Genomic DNA, 5,927 nt, shown 5'->3' on the forward strand with positions numbered 1-5,927 from the left:
GCTTGAGAGGAAGGGCCCAGCGGAGCGGTGCTTGACAGGAAGGGCCCAGCGGAGCGGTGCTTGACAGGAAGGGCCCCGCGGAGCGGTGCTTGAGAGGAAGGGCCCAGCGGAGCGGTGCTTGACAGGAAGGGCCCAGCGGAGCGGTGCTTGACAGGAAGGGCCCAGCGGAGCGGTGCTTGAGAGGAAGGGCCCAGCGGAGCGGTGCTTGACAGGAAGGGCCCAGCGGAGCGGTGCTTGAGAGGAAGGGCCCAGCGGAGCGGTGCTTGAGAGGAAGGGCCCAGCGGAGCGGTGCTTGACAGGAAGGGCCCAGCGGAGCGGTGCTTGACAGGAAGGGCCCAGCGGAGCAGTGCTCTTCACGGCGGGGCCCTGTTCAGCGGTGTCTGTCTTGGCGGGGCCCTGTTCAGCGGTGCCTGTCTTGGCGGGGCCCTCTTCAGCGGTGCCTGTCTTGGCAGGGCCCTGTTCAGCGGTGCCTGTCTTGGCGGGGCCCTGTTCAGCGGTGCCTGTCTTGGCGGGGCCCTCTTCAGCGGTGCCTGTCTTGGCAGGGCCCTGTTCAGCGGTGCCTGTCTTGGCGGGGCCCTCTTCAGCGGTGCTCTTCACGGCGGGTCCCTCTTCAGCGGTGCCTGTCTTGGCGGGGCCCTGTTCAGCGGTGCCTGTCTTGGCGGGGCCCTCTTCAGTGGTGCTCTTCACGGCGGGGCCCTGTTCAGCGGTGCTCTTCACGGCGGGGCCCTGTTCAGCGGTGCTCCTCACGGCGGGGGCCTGTTCAGCGGTGCTCTTCACGGCAGGGGCCTGTTCAGCGGTGCTCTTCACGGCGGGCCCTGTTCAGCGGTGCTCCTCACGGCGGGGCCCTCTTCAGCGGTGCCTGTCTTGGCGGGGCCCTGTTCAGCGGTGCTCTTCACGGCGGGGCCCTGTTCAGCGGTGCTCCTCACGGCGGGGGCCTGTTCAGCGGTGCTCTTCACGGCGGGGCCCTGTTCAGCGGTGCTCCTCACGGCGGGACCCTGTTCAGCGGTGTTTGTCCTGTCTTTCAAGGGAGCCAGACCTGGCCAAGACTCCCCACTTAGTCGCCCTCCGACCTTGCGGAAGCGGGGCCCTCCTGTGATGGAGTCTTGGGCCCGTGGGTGTCGTCCGTCACACCCGGTATGGGGCTGGTGGGGCCCTCCTGGTGCGCTCGGCTGCTGCATGTCTTCTCCGCCCTGCTGCCCTTGCCCTCCTTCGCTGCACCTCTCTGGCCCTTGCCTCCCTTAGATGATGTGGCAGGTGACGTGGCAAGGCCACTCTCCTTGGTGGCAGCCGTCTCAGACTTTTCGCGCCGGCCCTTAATTTTTCTTGTCCTCTTCCCAGGGGGTGGGCTGGCTGTCCCCTTGCTGCTGGCCGATGTTCCTTCCCTAGGAGCTGGTGGACTCCAATAGCCCTGCACTATGGTGATACTAGATGCAGGGCTGGTGGTGGCTGAGGTGCTCTTTGGACTCTTACCAGATGGAGGGGGTGGGTCAGGTGATGCAAAGAGGTTAATTTTGGAGAGGAAAAGTTTTTTAGGAGCAATGGGAAGGGTAGGTGCAGTGGGTATGGGAGTGGAGGAAGAGGATGTGGTTGTAGGAGAGTCAAGTGTGCTGTCTTTGGGTGCAGGTGTTTGGGCTGGAGGCTGTCATGAGGTGGATGGCTGTTGGGCGGGTGGCTGCCTGCGTTTGTGTGGTTTGGAAGAGGGGGTGACAGACACAGTGGGAGAGGACACAGGGGACGTGTAAATGGCAGTGGGGGTGGTGACTGCACGTGTGCTGACTGTAATGGAGGGTGTGCTGGTGATGGAAGTACTGGCTGATGGTGGTGTGCATGCAGGTGTGAGTGGAGACGTCACAGGGAGGGAGGAGGGAGACGAGGAGGAGGGGGACACAGAGGTGGTAGTGACTGTTGGCATGTCTGCATCTGGATGTTGTTTGTGTGAATGCTTGTGGGATCTGTGGTGCTTATGTCTGGATGAGCTGCCCTTGGGTGTTGAGGTGTGTGCAGGCTGGTCTGATGGTGTGGATGGGATAGGCTGAGGAACAGGAGACTGGGACTGGGTGGAGGGAGTTAGAAGTGGGAGGCTGGAGACAGGGACAATGGCTGCCGTCAGTGCTGAGGCCAGAGCATTGAACGATCGCTGATGGGCAGCCTGACCCGAATGAATGCCCTCCAGGTATGCATTGCTCCGATGCACCTCCCTTTCTACACCCTGGATGGCATTCAAAAGGGTAGACTGCCCAACAATGATGGTCTGGAGGAGGTCAATGACCTCCTCACTGAGGGCAGCAGGGGTAACTGGGGCAGGGCCTGAGGTGCCTGGGGCGAAGGAGATGCCCACCTTCCTGGGTGAGCGGGCACGGAGCGAAGGCCGAGGGGCTGCTGGGAGGGCGGGGCTGGTGCGCTGGGTGGCGGCTGTACCTGTTGTGGCGGTGGGCACGGATCTTGCCGCCACCGCAAGGGAGCTCCCTTCCGAGGACGTGTCGGTGTCGCTGACATCTCCACGGGTCCCCGTTGTGGAGCTCCCCTCGCCCTCCGTCTCACTGGTGAACTCGGAGTCGGTTGCATGGGCCTCCGGGGCCATGTGAGATGCAGCTCCCTCGTGCGCCGATGCCACTTCTCCTCCGCCTGATGATGCTAATGCACACATGCACAGGAAGAAAAAGAAAATGGGTGGGGGGAGAAATGAAGACAGGTTGAGTGCATGCATTGGCAACACCGTTGGCGGAGAGGACAGACACAGAAGCCCCCTGCACTACGCTGCGCAATCGGGGTACACTACTCAGTTCTTGTGACTAGGCCTACGGGTCTATGGATGACAAATGCACACATGGGTGATGCAGGACCATGGCTAGCTGTACTTGGCACCCTACAGAGGTGGGGGGCGGGGGCACAGGGCCATGCCTAACGGAGGGGACTAGCCTACAGAAAGCGCCCTGGCCTTGAGTCACCCACAGCCCTCCTCCCCAACCCAGACACCTCCACTGCGTGCAAAGATAGCAGAATGTGCTGATACTCACCCCCTTGTGTCTGCTGTGATGTCCTCACGCGCCCATCCAAATCGGGGTAGGCCACCGCCAGGATCCGGGACATCAGGGGGGTCAATTGGCGGCTGGCACCCCTCCTACGTTGGGAGGCCATCCCCAGCAGAGACTCGGCGGTCTTTCTGGCCCCGCGGCGGATGTCCTCCCACCTCTTTCGGCAGTGGGTGCCCCGTCTGTTGTGGACCCCCAGGGCCCGGATGTCCTTGGCGATGGCACGCCAAATGTCGATCTTCTGATGGGCGCTGACCTATATGACATGTACAGGGTGGGAAAGGAAATATCATCACTTTTCTGCATGGTAGATGTGAGTGGCCCCCCCTCCCCAACCTTGCCATGTGGCACATGTTCCCATCTGTCGTGCGTTGCTCTCCTCATTCGCTCCCCTCCCCACCATCTTACATACACCCCACTCAACACAGGCATAGCCCATTCAGCGTGCACCCTGTGTACTAACCTGTTGGTCTGGAGGACCGTAGAGTAGCGCATACTGGGGGAGGACCCCATCAACAAGTTTCTCCAATTCTTCGGAAGTGAAGGCAGGGGCCCTTTCCCCAGTCGCAGCAGCCATTGTATCTCCCAGACCGAGGTCACAGCAGCACTTGCAGTATAGGTCCTCTCCTGTGGATGATCAGGTCTCGAGTGATTAATCAGATAGAAAATGGCAGTCACGCCCGCGGCGGTGCGTACCGCGACCGCCGGCGCACATCGTCATTGGCTCCTGGGACCCATAGGGTTCAATGTTAACCAATGCTGCTTTGCGCTGCGGTCTTCGACCGCCTACCGCCACGGTGTGCCATGCCAGCGCAGTGACCTCACATCCCACTGTCACACTTCACAGGTCAGGCAGCCGCCATTTCAAGGGCCCACATGGCATGATTTCTACTGCGTCACACAGGCCTAGGCCTTGCATTGCCACTCATACAAGCCGTTCCATGCATAGCGATTCGTGTACTGTGCAAGCTGTGTGAACGAACCTGTGGGTTGCTTGACTCTGTGCTCCATGTTGTCCTTCCTAGGCACCGTCCGCTGGGACTTGCGAGGAGAAGGATGAATCCTCCCGTGTACCGACCGCTGGTGGACCTGTCGACAATGGAAGAACGACATATCATACTTACATACCGGCTTGACAGAGCAACTATACATGAACTATGTGCCCAGCTGGAGCCAGACCTGATGTCCCCCATCCGCCAACCCACAGGGATTCCCCCTCTGGTGCAGGTTCTGTCAGTACTCCATTTCTTGGCAAGTGGGTCTTTTCAGACAACAGTGGCCATATCATCTGGGATGTCTCAGCCTATGTTTTCTAAGGTTTTGTCCAGAGTGTTGTCTGCCCTGATGAAATACATGCGGAGCTACATTATTTTCCCTGAGGTGGGCGAATTGGCTACAGTGAAGGGTGATTTCTATGCCCTTGGACATATCCCCAACATCATTGGGGCCATTGATGGCACCCATGTGGCTTTGGTTCCCCCCAAAGACAGTGAGCAGGTGTACCGAAACAGAAAAAGTTATCATTCGATGAATGTCCAGGTGGTCTGTTTGGCTGACCAGTACATCTCCCATGTAAATGCCAAGGTCCCTGGGTCAGTGCATGACGCCTATGTCATGCGAAATAGCAGCATCCCTTATGTGATGGAACAGCTACAGAGACACCGTGTGTGGCTAATTGGTGACTCTGGTTACCCCAACCTGTCGTGGCTACTGACCCCAGTGAGGAATCCCCGTACCAGGGCAGAGGAACGGTACAATGAGGCCCATGGGCGGTCTAGGAGGATCATAGAAAGGACCTTCGGGGTCCTGAAGGCCAGGTTTAGGTGCCTGCATATGACAGGGGGATCCCTCATGCACTCACCAAAGAAGGTGTGCCAGATCATCGTGGCCTGCTGTATGCTTCACAATCTTGCATTGCGACGCCAGGTGCCTTTTCTGCAGGAGGATGGTCCAGATGGTGGTGTTGTTGCAGCTGTGGAGCCTGTGGAGAGTGAAGAGGAGGAAGACGACGGGGACGACACGGACAACAGGGATACAGTCATACAACAATACTTTCAGTAGCACACAGGCAAGAAACAGCCACCCCAATTTACATTTACTTAAGGCCTCATGCGTCTCCACTGTCTGTGTTACCCCCAGTTCCTGTTAACTGATTTGTGACTTTCCCTTCCCTTTTCAGAGCTGTATGACCCACTGCCTGACTTCAGCTTTGTTTGCCCATGGACTAAAGCTTATTGAAATTGATATGTTGTCATCACAAAGTAACTGGACATTTTTGAACCGTTATGTGTAATACATCTGTTAAGAATACAAGCAGACTCCTGTTTATTTAAGTGGAATAAGTGATTTATTTTAAGTGCTAGATATAGTTAAATGATTGGGAAGCAGGGATGGGTGGGGGTGGAGTAATGTCCATGGCAGAGTCCAGTTCTCAGTCGTACAGGTGCATTGTCCATATGCCTGTGGAAGGATGGAGCAGGGGCAGTTCAAGGTTGGACAGGGTGACAATGTGGGACAGTGGGACGACATCAGGGGGTATCTTAGGCTGGCGGGGGTCTTGCAATCCTCCTCTGTCTTCTTGTGAGATCTCAGGTTCCGCTTGCGGGGTGGTTCTTCTTCTGCAGGAGGTGGGGTTCTGGGGGCCTGTCGTTGTGTGGGGGCCTCCTGTCCACTGGAGCCGGCGGAGGTGGTAAGCTGTTCCTGGCCGGGGCTAGTGACAGGGGCCCTTTGGGGTGCCACATGGTCCCGCAATGTGGTGACGATCTGGGTAAGGGCCAGGACGATGGTCCCCATTGCGGAACCGATGTTCCTCAGTTCCTCCATGAACCCCATGTACCGTTCCTCCTGCAGTTCCTGGATCTCCTGGAACCGGGCCAGTACCGTCGCCATCGTCTC

The sequence above is a fragment of the Pleurodeles waltl genome, chromosome 11 (genome assembly GCF_031143425.1).
Source record: "Pleurodeles waltl isolate 20211129_DDA chromosome 11, aPleWal1.hap1.20221129, whole genome shotgun sequence".
NCBI classification, from domain to species: domain Eukaryota; kingdom Metazoa; phylum Chordata; class Amphibia; order Caudata; family Salamandridae; genus Pleurodeles; species Pleurodeles waltl.